Consider the following 13,107-nt stretch of genomic DNA (forward strand, 5'->3'; position numbering starts at 1 on the left):
AGTGGGCACTTGGAGTATCTAGGATAACTAACGGGCACTAGGACTATCTAGGTTAACTAGCGGGCACTTGGTCTATCTAGGTCAACTAGCATCGCCTTGGACTATGTAGGTTAACTAGCGGACATTTGGACGATCTAGGTTAACTAGCGGGCCCTTGCACTATGTAGGTTAACTATCGGGCACTTGGACCATCTAGGTTAACTAGCAGGCACTTGGACTATGTGGGTGCCCTAGCGGGCACTTGGACTATATAGATTACCTAGCGGGCACTTGGACTATCTAGGTTAGCTAAAAGAAACTTGGAATATCTAGGTTACCTAGTGGGTACTTGGACTATGTAAGTTACCTAGCGGGCACTTGGACTATCTAGATTACCTAACGGGAACTTGGACTATGTAGGTTAACTAGCGGGCACTTGGAGTATCTAGGTTAACGAACGGGCACTTGGACTATGTAGGTAACCAAGCGGGCACTTGGACATTCTTGGTTACCTAGCGGGCACTTGGACAATCTAGGTTAACGAATGGACACTTGGACTATGTACGTTACCTCGCGGGCACTTGGACAATCTAGGTTCCCTAACGGGCACTTGGACAATGTAGGTTAACTAGCGGACACTTGGACTATCTATGTTACCTAGGGGGCAGTTGGACTATGTACGTCCCCTAGCGGGCACTTGGACGATCTAAGTTAACTAAGGGGCACTTGGACTATCTAGGTTAACTAGCGGGCACTTGGACGATGCAGGTTCCCTAGCGGGCACTTGGACTATTTAGGTTACCTAGCAGGCACTTTGACTATCTAGGTTACCTAGGGGGCAGTTGGACTATGTACGTCCCCTAGCGGGCACTTGGACGACCTAGGTTAACTAGCGGGCCCTTGGACGATCTATGTTAACTAAGGGGCACTAGGACTATCTAGGTTAACTAGCGGGCACCTGGTCTATCTAGGTTACCTAGCGGGCACTTGGACTATGTACGTCCTCTAGTGGGCACTTGGACTATCTAGGATAACTAACGGGCACTAGGACTATCTAGGTTAACTAGCGGGCACTTGGACTATCTAGGTCAACTAGGAGCGCCTTGGACTATGTAGGTTAACTAGCGGACATTTGGACGATCTAGGTTAACTAGTGGGCACTTTCACTATGTAGGTTAACTATCGGGCACTTGGACCATCTAGGTTAACTAGCGGGCACTTGGACTATGTGGGTGCCCTAGCGGGCACTTGAACTATATAGATTACCTAGCAGGCACTTGGACTTAGTAGGTTACCTAGCGGGCACTTGGACTATCTAGGTTACCTAGCAGGCACTTGGACTATCTAGGTTAGCTAAAAGAAACTTGGAATATCTAGGTTACCTAGTGGGTACTTGGACTATGTAAGTTTCCTAGCGGGCACTTGGACTATCTAGATTACCTAACGGGAACTTGGACTATGTAGGTTAACTAGCGGGCACTTGGAATATCTAGGTTAACGAACGGGCAATTGGACTATGTAGGTAACCAAGCGGGCACTTGGACAGTCTACGTTACCTAGCGGGCACTTGGACAATCTAGGTTAACGAATGGACACTTGGACTATGTACGTTACCTCGCGGGCACTTGGACTATCTAGGTTCCCTAACGGGCACTTGGACAATGTAGGTTAACTAGCGGACACTTGGACTATCTAGGTTACCTAGGGGGCAGTTGAAATATGTACGTCCCCTAGCGGGCACTTGGACGATCTAGGTTAACTAGCGGGCCCTTGGACTATGTAGGTTAACTAGCGGGCACTTGGACGATCTAGGTTAACTAAGGGGCACTTGGACTATCTAGGTTAACTAGCGGGCACTTGGACGATGCAGGTTCCCTAGCGGGCACTTGGACAATCTAGGTTCCCTAACGGGCACTTGGATTGTGTAGGTTCCCTATCAGGCACTTGGACTATGTAGGTTAACTAGCGGGACCTTGGACTATGCAGGTTAAATAGCGGGCACTTGGACTATGTACATACCCTAGCGGGCACTGTACTATCTTGGTTACCTAGAGGGCACTTGGACTATCTAGGTTAACTAGAGGGCCCTTGGACTATGTAGGTTAACTAGCGGGCACTTGGACTATCTAGGTTAAGTAGCGGACCTTGGATAATGTAGGTTAACAAGCGGGCCCTTGGACTATGTAGGTTAACTAGCGGGCATTTGGAAGATCTAGGTTAACTACCGGGCACTTAGACTATCTAGTTTAACTAGCGGGCACTTGGACTATCTAGATTAACTACCGGGCACTTGAATGATGCAGGTTCCCTAGAGGGCACTTGGACTATCTAGGTTCCCTAACGGGCACTTTGACTATGTAGGTTCCTTAGCGGGCACATGGACTATGTACGTCCCTTAGCGGGCACTTGGACTATGTAGGTTATCTAGCGTGCCCTTGGACTATGTAGGTTAACTAGCGGGCACTTAGACTATCTAGGTTACCTAGCGGGCACTTAGACTATGTACATACCCTAGCGGGCACTTGGACTATGTAGTTTACCTAGGAGGCACTTGGACTATATTGGTTAACTAGCGGGCACTTGGACTATATTGGTTAACTAGCGGGCACTTGGACTATCTAGGTTACCTAGCGGGCACTTGGACTATGTACGTTCCTTAGCGGGCACTTGGGCGATCTACGTTACCTAGCGGGCACTTGAACTATGTAGGTTAACGAACGGGCACTTGGACTATGTAGGTAACCTAATGGTCACTTGGACTGTCTAGGTTACCTAGCGGGAACTTGGATTATGTAGGTTCCCTAGCGAGCACTTGGACTATGTATGTTCCCTATCGGGTACTTGGACTGTCTAGGTTAACTAGGGGACAATTGGACAGTCTAGGTTACCTAGTGGGCACTTGGATATGTAGTTTACCTAGGAGGCACTTGGACTATGTTTGTTAACTAGCGGGCACTTGGACTAACTAGGTTACCAACCGGACACTTGGAATATGTACGTTCCCTAGCGGGGACTTGGGCTATCTACGTTACCTAGCGGGCACTTGGACTATGTAGTTTAACGAACGGGCACTTGGACTATGTAGGTAACCTAATGGTCACTTGGACTGTCTAGGTTACCTGGCAGGAACTTGGACTATGTAGGTTAACTAGCGGACCCTTGGACTATCAAGGTTATCTAGCGGGCTCTTGCTCTATGTAGGTTAACAAGCAGGCCTTTGGACTAAGTAAGCTAACTAGAGGGCACTTTGATGATCCTGGTTAACTAGCGGGCACTTGGACTATCTAGGTTAACTAGCGGGCACTTGGACTATCTAGGTTAACTAGCGGGCACTTGGACTATGTAGGTTCCCTAGCGGGCACTTTGACTATGTAGGCTCCCTAGCGGGCACTTGCACTATATTGGTTAACTAGCGGGCCCTTGGACAATTTAGGTTAACTAGCGGGTACTTGGACTATCTACGTTAACTAGCGGGTCCTTGGACTATGTAGATTCCCTAGCGGGCACTTGGATTCTGTATGTTCCCTACGGACACTTGAACTATGTAGGTTCCCTAGCAGGCACTTGGAATATGTAGGTTCCAGAGGGGGCACTTGGACTATGTAAGTTAACTACCGGGCACTTGAACTATGTAGGTTAACTAGCGGGCCCTTGGAGTGTCTAGGTTACCTAATGGGCACTTGGACTATGTAGGTTATCTACCGGGCACATGCACTATCTAGGTTACCTAGCGGGCACTTGGACTATGTATGTTCCCTAGCGTGCACTTGGACGATCTATGTTAACTAGTAGGCACTTGGACTATCTATGTTAACTACCGGTCACTTGGACTATGTATGTTAACTAGGGGACACTTGCACTATGTAGGCTTCCTAGCGGTACTTGGACTATGTAGGTTAACTAGCGTGCATTTGGACTATGTAGGTTAACTAGCGTACACTTGGATGATCTAGGTTACCTAGCGGGCACCTGGAATATCTAGGTTAACTAGCGGGCCCTTGGACTATGTAGGTTAACTAGCGGGCACTTGGACTATCTAGGTTAACTAGCGGGCACTTGGACTATGTAGGTTCCTTAGCAGGCACTTGGACTATCTAGTTTACCAAGCGGGCACTTGGACTATGTAGGTTAACTAGCGGGCCCTTGGACTATCTAAGTTACATAGCTGGAACTTGGACTATATAGGTTACCTTGCGGGCACTTGGACTATGTAGGTGAACCAAAGGCACTTCGACGATCTAGGTTAAATAGTGGGCCCTTGGACTATGTAGGTTAACGAACGGGCATTTGGACTATGTAAGTTACCTAGCAGGCAGTTGGACTGTCTAGGTTACCTAGCGGGCACTTGGACTATCTAGGTTAACGAACGGGCACTTGGACTATCTAGGTTAAGTAGCGGTCACTTGGACTATGTAGGTTACCTAGCGGGCACTTGCACTATCTAGGTTACCTAGCGGGCACTTGGACTATGTAGGTTAATTAGCGGGCACTTGGACTATCTAGGTTACCGAACGGGCATTTGGACTATGTAGGTTACCTTGCGGGCACTTGGACTTCTAGGTTAACGAATGGGCACTTGGACTATGTATGTTGCAGAGCGGGCAATTGGATTATCTAGGTTAGGTAATGAGCACTTGGACTATCTAGGTTACCTAGCGGGAACTTGGACCATGTAGGTTACCTAGCGGGCACTTGGACTATATAGGTTACCTATCGGGCTCTTGGACTATGTTGATTACCTAGCGGGCACTTGGACTACCTAGGTTAACGAAAGGACACGTGGACTATGTAGGTTAATAGCGGGCACTTGGATTATCTAGGTTAGCTAACAGGAACTTGGAATATCTAGGTTACCTAGCGGGCACTTGGACTATGTAGGTTACCTAGCGGGCACTGGCACTATCTAGGTTACCTAGCGGGCACTTGGACTATGTATGTTGCATAGCGGGCAATTGGATTATCTAGGTTAGGTAACGGGCACTTGGACTATCTAGGTTACCTAGCGGGAACAAGGACTATGTAGGTTACCTAGCGGGCACTTGGACTATCTAGGTTACCTAACGGGCACTTGGACTATCTTGGTTTCTTAGCGGGCACTTGGACTATATAAGTTACCTATCGGGCCCTTGGACTACGTAGGTTACCTAGCGGGCACTTGGACTATCTAGGTTAACGAAAGGGCACGTGGACTATGTAGGTTACCTAGCGGGCACTTGGATTATCTAGGTTAGCTAACAGGAACTTGGAATATCTAGGTTACCTAGCGGGCACTTGGACTATGTAGGTTATTTTGCGGGCACTTGTACTATCTAGGTTACCTAACGGGAACTTGGACTATGTAGGTTAATTAGCGTACACTTGGACGATCTAGGTTAACTAGCGGGCACCTGGAATATCTAGGTTAACTAGCGGGCCCTTGGACAATGTAGGTTATCTAGCGGGCACTTGGACTATCTAGGTTAACTAGCGGGCACTTGGACTATGTAGGTTCCTTAGCGGGCACTTGGACTATCTAGTTTACCTAGCGGGCACTTGGACTATGTAGGTTAACTAGCGGGCCCTTGGACTATCTAGGTTACATAGCTGGAACTTGGAATATATAGGTTACCTTGCGGGCACTTGGACTATGTAGGTTAACCAAAGACACTTGGATGATCTAGGTTAAATTGTGGGCCCTTGGACTATGTAGGTTAACGAACGGGCATTTGGACTATGTAAGTTACCTAGCAGGCGCTTGGACTGTCTAGGTTAACGAACGGGCACTTGGACTATCTAGGTAAAGTAGCGGTCACTTGGACTATGTAGGTTACCTAGCGGGCACTTGCACTATCTAGGTTACCTAGCGGCACTTGGACTATGTAGGTTAATTAGCGGGCACTTGGACTATCTAGGTTACCGAAAGGGCATTTGGACTATGTAGGTTACCTAGCGGGCACTTGGACTTCTAGGTTAACGAATGGGCACTTGGACTATGTATGTTGCATAGCTGGCAATTGGATTATCTAGGTTAGGTAACGGGCACTTGGATTATATAGGTTACCTATCGGGCCCTTGGACTATGTAGGTTACCTAGCGGGCACTTGGACTACCTAGGTTAGCTAACAGGAACTTGGAATATCTAGGTTACCTAGCGGGCACTTGGACTATGTAGGTTATCTTGCGGGCACTTATACTATCTAGGTTACCTAACGGGAACTTGGACTATGTAGGTTACTTAGCGGCCACTTGGACTATCTAGGTTACCTAACGGGCACTTGGACTATCTTGGTTTCTTAGTGGGAACTTGGACTATATAGGTTACCTATAGGGCCCTTGGACTATATAGGTTACCTAGCGGGCACTTGGACTATCTAGGTTAACGAAAGGGCACGTGGACTATGTAGGTTACCTAGCGGTCACTTGGACTATGTAGGTTAACTAGCGAGCACTTGCACTATCTAGGTTACCTAGCGGGCACTTGGATTTCTAGGTTAACGAATGGGCACTTGGAATATGTATGTTGCATAGCGGGCAATTGGATTATCTAGGTTAGGTAACGGGCACTTGGACTATCTAGGATACCTAGCGGGAAATTGGACTATGTAGGTTACCAAGCGGGCACTTGGACTATTTAGGTTACCTAACGGGCACTTGGACTATCTAGGTTAGCTAACAGGAACTTGGAATATCTAGGTTACCTAGCGGGCACTTGGACTATGTAGGTTATCTTGTGGGCACTTATACTATCTAGGTTACCTAACGGGAACTTGGACTATGTAGGTTAACTAGCGTTCACTTGGACGATCTAGGTTAGCTAGTGGGCACCTGGAATATCTAGGTTACCTAGCGGGCCCTTGGACTATGTAAGTTAACTAGCGGGCACTTGATCTATCTAGGTTAACTAGCAGGTTCTTGGACGATGTAGGTTAACTAGCGGGAACTTGGACTATCTAGGTTAACTTGCTGACCTTGGACTATGTAGGTTAACTATCGGGCACTTCGACTATCTAGGTTAACTAGCGGGCACTTGGACTATCTAGGTTAACTACTGGGCACTTGCACAATGCAGGTTCCCTAGTGGGCACTTTGACTATGTAGGTTCCCTAGCGGGCACTTGGACTATATAGGATCCCTATGGGCACTTGGACTATCTAGGTTCCCTAACGGGCACTTGGACTATGTAGGTTCCTCTGCGGGCACTTGGACTATGTAGGTTCCCTATCAGGCACTTGGACTATGTAGGTTAACTAGCGGGCACTTGGATGATCAAGGTTAACTAGCGGGCACTTGGACAATCTAGGTTAACTAGCGGACACTTGGACAATCTAGGTTGCCTAGCGGGCACTTGAACTATGTACATACCCTAGCTGGCACTTGGACTCTCTAGGTTACCTAGCAGGCATTTGGACTATGTACGTCCCCTAGCGGGCACTTGGACTATCTAGGTTAACTAGAGGGCCCTTGGACTATGTAGGTTAACTAGCGGGCACTTTGATTATCTAGGTTAACTAGCGGGCACTTAGACGATCTAGGTTAACTAGCGGGTACTTGGACTATCTAGGTTAATTAGCGGGCACTTGGGCTATCTAGATTAACGAGCTGGCCCATGAACTATCTAGGTTTACTAGCGGGCACTTGGTCTATCTAGGTTAACTAGCGGGCACATGGAGTATGTAGTTTCCCTAGCGGGCATTTGGATTATTTAGGTTACCTATTGGGCACTTGGACTATGTAGGTTACCTAGCGGGCACTTGGATTATGTAGGTTAACTAGAAGGCACTTGGACTATCAAGGTTACCTAGCGGGCCCTTGGACTATGTAGGTTACCAGCGGGTACTTGGACTATCTAGGTTAACGAACGTGCACTTGGACTATGTAGGTAACCTAGCGGGCACTTGGACTGTCTAGGTTACCTAGCAGGCACTTGGCCTATCTACGTTAACGAACGGGCACTTGGACTATGTAGGTTAACTAGCGGACACTTCGACTATTTAGGTTAGCTAACGGGCAATTGGACTATCTAGGTTACCCAGCGGGCACTTGGACTATGTAGGTTCCCTAGCGAGCACTTGGAGTATGTAGGTTCCCTATCGAGTACTTGGACTGTCTCGGTTAACTAGGGGGCAATTGGACAGTCTAGGTTACCTAGTGGGCACTTGGACTATGTAGTTTACCTAGGAGGCACTTGGACTATGTTTGTTAACGAACGGGCACTTGGACTATGTAGGTAACCTAATGGTCACTTGGACTGTCTAGGTTACCTAGCGGGAACTTGGACTATGTAGCTTCCCTAGCGAGAACTTGGACTATGTATGTTCCCTATCGGGTACATGGACTGTCTAGGTTAACTAGGGGGCAATTGGACAGTCTAGGTTACCTAGTGGGCACTTGGACTATGTAGTTTACCTAGGAGGCACTTGGACTATATTGGTTAACTAGCGGGCACTTGGACTATCTAGGTTACCTAACGGGCACTTGGACTATGTACGTTCCCTAGCGGGCACTTGGGCGATCTACGTTACCTAGCGGGCACTTGGACTATGTAGGTTAACGAATGGGCACTTGGACTATGTAGGTAACCTAATGGTCACTTGGACTGTCTAGGTTACCTAGCGGGAACTTGGACTATGTAGGTTAACTAGCGGACACTTGGACTATCAAGGTTAACTAGCGGGCTCTTGCTCTATGTAGGTTAACTAGCAGGCCTTTGGACTATGTAAGTTAACTAGAGGGCACTTTGATGATCCTGGTTAACTAGCGGGCACTTGGACTATCTAGGTTAACTAGCGGGCACTTGGACTATCTAGGTTAACTAGCGGGCACTTGGACTATGTAGGTTCCCTAGGGGACACTTTGACTATGTAGGTTCCCTAGCGGGCACATGGACTATATTGGTTAACTAGCGGGCCCTTGGACTATTTAGGTTAACTAGCGGGTACTTGGACTATCTACGTTAACTAGCGGGTCCTTGGACTATTTAGATTCCCTAGCGGGCACTTGGATTCTGTATGTTCCCTAAGGACACTTGAACTATGCAGGTTCCCTAGCAGGCACTTGGAATATGTAGGTTCTAGAGGGGGCACTTGGACTATGTAAGTTAACTACCGGGCACTTGGACTATGTAGGTTAACTAGCGGGCCCTTGGACTGTCTAGGTTACCTAACGGGCACTTGGACTATGTAGGTTAACTACCGGGCACATGCACTATCTAGGTTACCTAGTGGGCACTTGGAAGATCTATGATAACTAGTGTGCACTTGGATTATCTATGTTAACTACCGGCCACTTGGACTATGTAGGTTAACTAGGGGACACTTGCACTATGTAGGTTACCTAGCGGCACTTGGACTATGTAGGTTAACTAGCGTGCATTTGGACTATGTAGGTTAACTAGCGTACCCTTGGACGATCTAGGTTAACTAGCGAGCACCTGGAATATCTAGGTTAACTAGCGGGCCCTTGGACTATGTAGGTTAACTAGCGGGCACTTGGACTATGTAGGTTCCTTAGCGGGCACTTGGACTATCTAGTTTACCAAGCGGGAACTTGGACTATGTAGGTTAACTAGGAGGCACTTGGACTATATTGGTTAACTAGCGGGCACTTGGACTATCTATGTTACCTAGCGGGCACTTGGGCGATCTACGTTACCTAGCGGGCACTTGGACTATGTAGGTTAACGAAGGGGCACTTGGACTATGTAGGTAACCTAATGGTCACTTTGACTGTCTAGGTTACCTAGCGGGAACTTGGATTATGTAGGTTCCCTAGCGAGCACTTGGACTATGTATGATCCCTATCGGGTACTTGGCCTGTCTAGGTTAACTAGGGGGCAATTGGACAGTCTAGGTTACCTAGTGGGCACTTGGACTATGTAGTTTACCTAGGAGGCACTTGGACTATATTGGTTAACTAGCGGGCACTTGGACTAACTAGGTTACCTAGCGGACACTTGGAATATGTACGTTCCCTAGCGGGCACTTGGGCTGTCTACGTTACCTAGCGGGCACTTGGACTATGTAGGTTAACGAACCGGCACTTGGACTATGTAGGTAACCTAATGGTCACTTGGACTGTCTAGGTTACCTAGCAGGAACTTGGACTATGTAGGTTGACCAGCGGACCCTTGGACTATCAAGGTTATCTAGCGGGCTCTTGCTCTATGTAGGTTAACTAGCAGGCCTTTGGACTATGTAAGCTAACTAGAGGGCACTTTGATGATCCTGGTTAACTAGCGGGCACTTGGACTATCTAGGTTAACTAGCCGGCACTTGGACTATCTAGGTTAACTAGCGGGCACTTGGACTATGTAGGTTCCTGAGCGGGCACTTTGACTATGTAGGCTCCCTAGCGGGCACTTGCACTATATTGGTTAACTAGCGGGCCCTTGGACTATTTAGGTTAACTAGCGGGTACTTGGACTATCTACGTTAACTAGCGGGTCCTTGGACTATGTAGATTCCCTAGCGGGCACTTGGATTCTGTATGTTCCCTACGGACACTTGAACTATGTAGGTTCCCTAGCAGGCACTTGGAATATGTAGGTTCCAGAGGGGGCACTTGGACTATGTAAGTTAACTACCAGGCACTTAGACTATGTAGGTTAACTAGCGGGCCCTTGGAGTGTCTAGGTTACCTAACGGGCACTTGGACTATGTAGGTTATCTACCGGGCACATGCACTATCTAGGTTACCTAGCGGGCACTTGGACTATATATGTTCCCTAGCGGGCACTTGGACGATCTATGTTAACTAGTGGGCACTTGGAATATCTATGTTAGCTACCGGCCACTTGGACTATGTATGTTAACTAGGGGACACTTGCACTATGTAGGTTTCCTAGCGGTACTTGGACTATGTAGGTTAACTAGCGTGCATTTGGACTATGTACGTTAACTAGCGTACCCTTGGACGATCTAGGTTAACTAGCGGGCACCTGGAATATCTAGGTTAACTAGCGGGCCCTTGGACTATGTAGGTTAACTAGCGGGCACTTGGACTATCTAGGTTAACTAGCGGGCACTTGGACTATGTAGGTTCCATAGCGGGCACTTGGACTATCTAGTTTACCAAGCGGGCACTTGGACTATGTAGGTTAACTAGCGGGCCCTTGGACTATCTAAGTTACATAGCTGGAACTTGGACTATATAGGTTACTTTGCGGGCACTTGGACTATGTAGGTGAACCAAAGGCACTTGGACGATCTAGATTAAATAGCGGGCCCTTGGACTATGTAGGTTAACGAACGGGCATTTGGACTATGTAAGTTACCTAGCAGGCACTTTGACTGTCTAGGTTACCTAGCGGGCACTTGGACTATCTAGGTTAACGAACGGGCACTTGGACTATCTAGGTTAAGGTGCGGTCACTTGGACTATGTAGGTTCCTAGCGGGAACTTGGACCATGTAGGTTACCTAGCGGGCACTTGGACTATATAGGTTACCTATCGGGCCCTTGGACTATGTAGATTACCTAGCGGGCACTTGGACTACCTAGGTTAACGAAAGGGCACGTGGACTATGTAGGTTACTAGCGGGCACTTGGATTATCTGGGTTAGCTAACAGGAACTTGGAATATCTAGGTTACCTAGCGGGCACTTGGACTATTTAGGTTATCTTGCGGGCACTTGTACTATCTAGGTTACCTAATGGGAACTTGGAGTATGTAGGTTAACTAGCGTACACTTGGACAATCTAGGTTAACTAGAGGGCACTGGAATATCTAGGTTAACTAGCGGGCCCTTGGACTATGTAGGTTAACTAGCGGGCACTTGGACTATCTAGGTTAACTAGCGGGCACTTGGACTATGTAGGTTCCTTAGCAGGCACTTGGACTATCGAGTTTACCTAGCGTGCACTTGGACTATGTAGGATAACTAGCGGGCCCTTGGATTATCTAAGTTACATAGCTGGAACTTGGACTATATAGGTTACCTTGCGGGCACTTGGACTATGTAGGTTAACCAAAGACACTAGGACAATCTAGGTTAAATAGTGGGCCCTTGGACTATAGGTTAACGAACGGGTATTTGGACTATGTAAGTTACCTAGCAGGCACTTGGATTGTCTAGGTTACCTAGCGGGCACTTGGACTATCTAGGTTAACGAAAGGGCACTTGGACTATCTAGGTAAAGTAGTGGTCACTTGGACTATGTAGGTTACCTAGCAGGCATTTGCACTATCTAGGTTACCTAGCGGGCACTTGGACTATGTAGGTTAATTAGCGGGCACTTGGACTATCTAGGTTACCGAACGGGCATTTGGACTATGTAGGTTACCTAGCAGGCACTTGGACTTCTAGGTTAACTAATGGGCACTTGGACTATATATGTTGCATAGCGGGCAATTGGATTATCTAGGTTAGGTAACGGGCACTTGGACTATCTAGGTTACCTAGCGGGAACTTGGACTATGTAGGTTACCTAGCGGGCACTTGGACTATCTAGGTTAACGAAAGGGCACGTGGACTATGTAGGTTACCTAGCGGGCACTTGGATTATCTAGGTTAGCTAACAGGAACTTGGAATATCTAGGTTACCTAGCGGGCACTTGGACTATGTAGGTTATTTTGCGGGCACTTGTACTATCTAGGATACCTAACGGGCACTTGGACTATGTATGTTGCATAGCAGGCAAATGGATTATCTAGGTTAGGTAATGGCCACTTGGAGTATCTAGGTTACCTAGCGGGAACTTGGACTATGTAGGTTACCTAGCGGGCACTTGGACTATCTAGGTTAACGAACGGGCACTTGGACTATCTTGGTTTCTTAGCGGGCACTTGGACTATATAGGTTACCTATCGGGCCCTTGGACTATGTTCGTTACCTAGCGGGCACTTGGACTATCTAGGTTAGCTAACAGGAACTTGGAATATCTAGGTTACCGAGCGGGCACTTGGACTATGTAGGTTATCTTGCGGGCACTTATACTATCTAGGTTACCTAACGGGATCTTGGACTATGTAGGTTACCAGCGGGCACTTGGACTATCTAGGTTACCTAACGGGCACTTGGATTATCTTGGTTTCTTAGCGGGCACTTGGACTATATAGGTTACCTATAGGGCCCTTGGTCTATGTAGGTTACCTAGCGGGCACTTGGACTATCTAGGTTAATGAAATTGCACGTGGACTATGGAGGTTAC

This window comes from Tenrec ecaudatus, chromosome 5 (assembly GCF_050624435.1).
Source record: "Tenrec ecaudatus isolate mTenEca1 chromosome 5, mTenEca1.hap1, whole genome shotgun sequence".
In the NCBI taxonomy this organism is placed as follows: domain Eukaryota; kingdom Metazoa; phylum Chordata; class Mammalia; order Afrosoricida; family Tenrecidae; genus Tenrec; species Tenrec ecaudatus.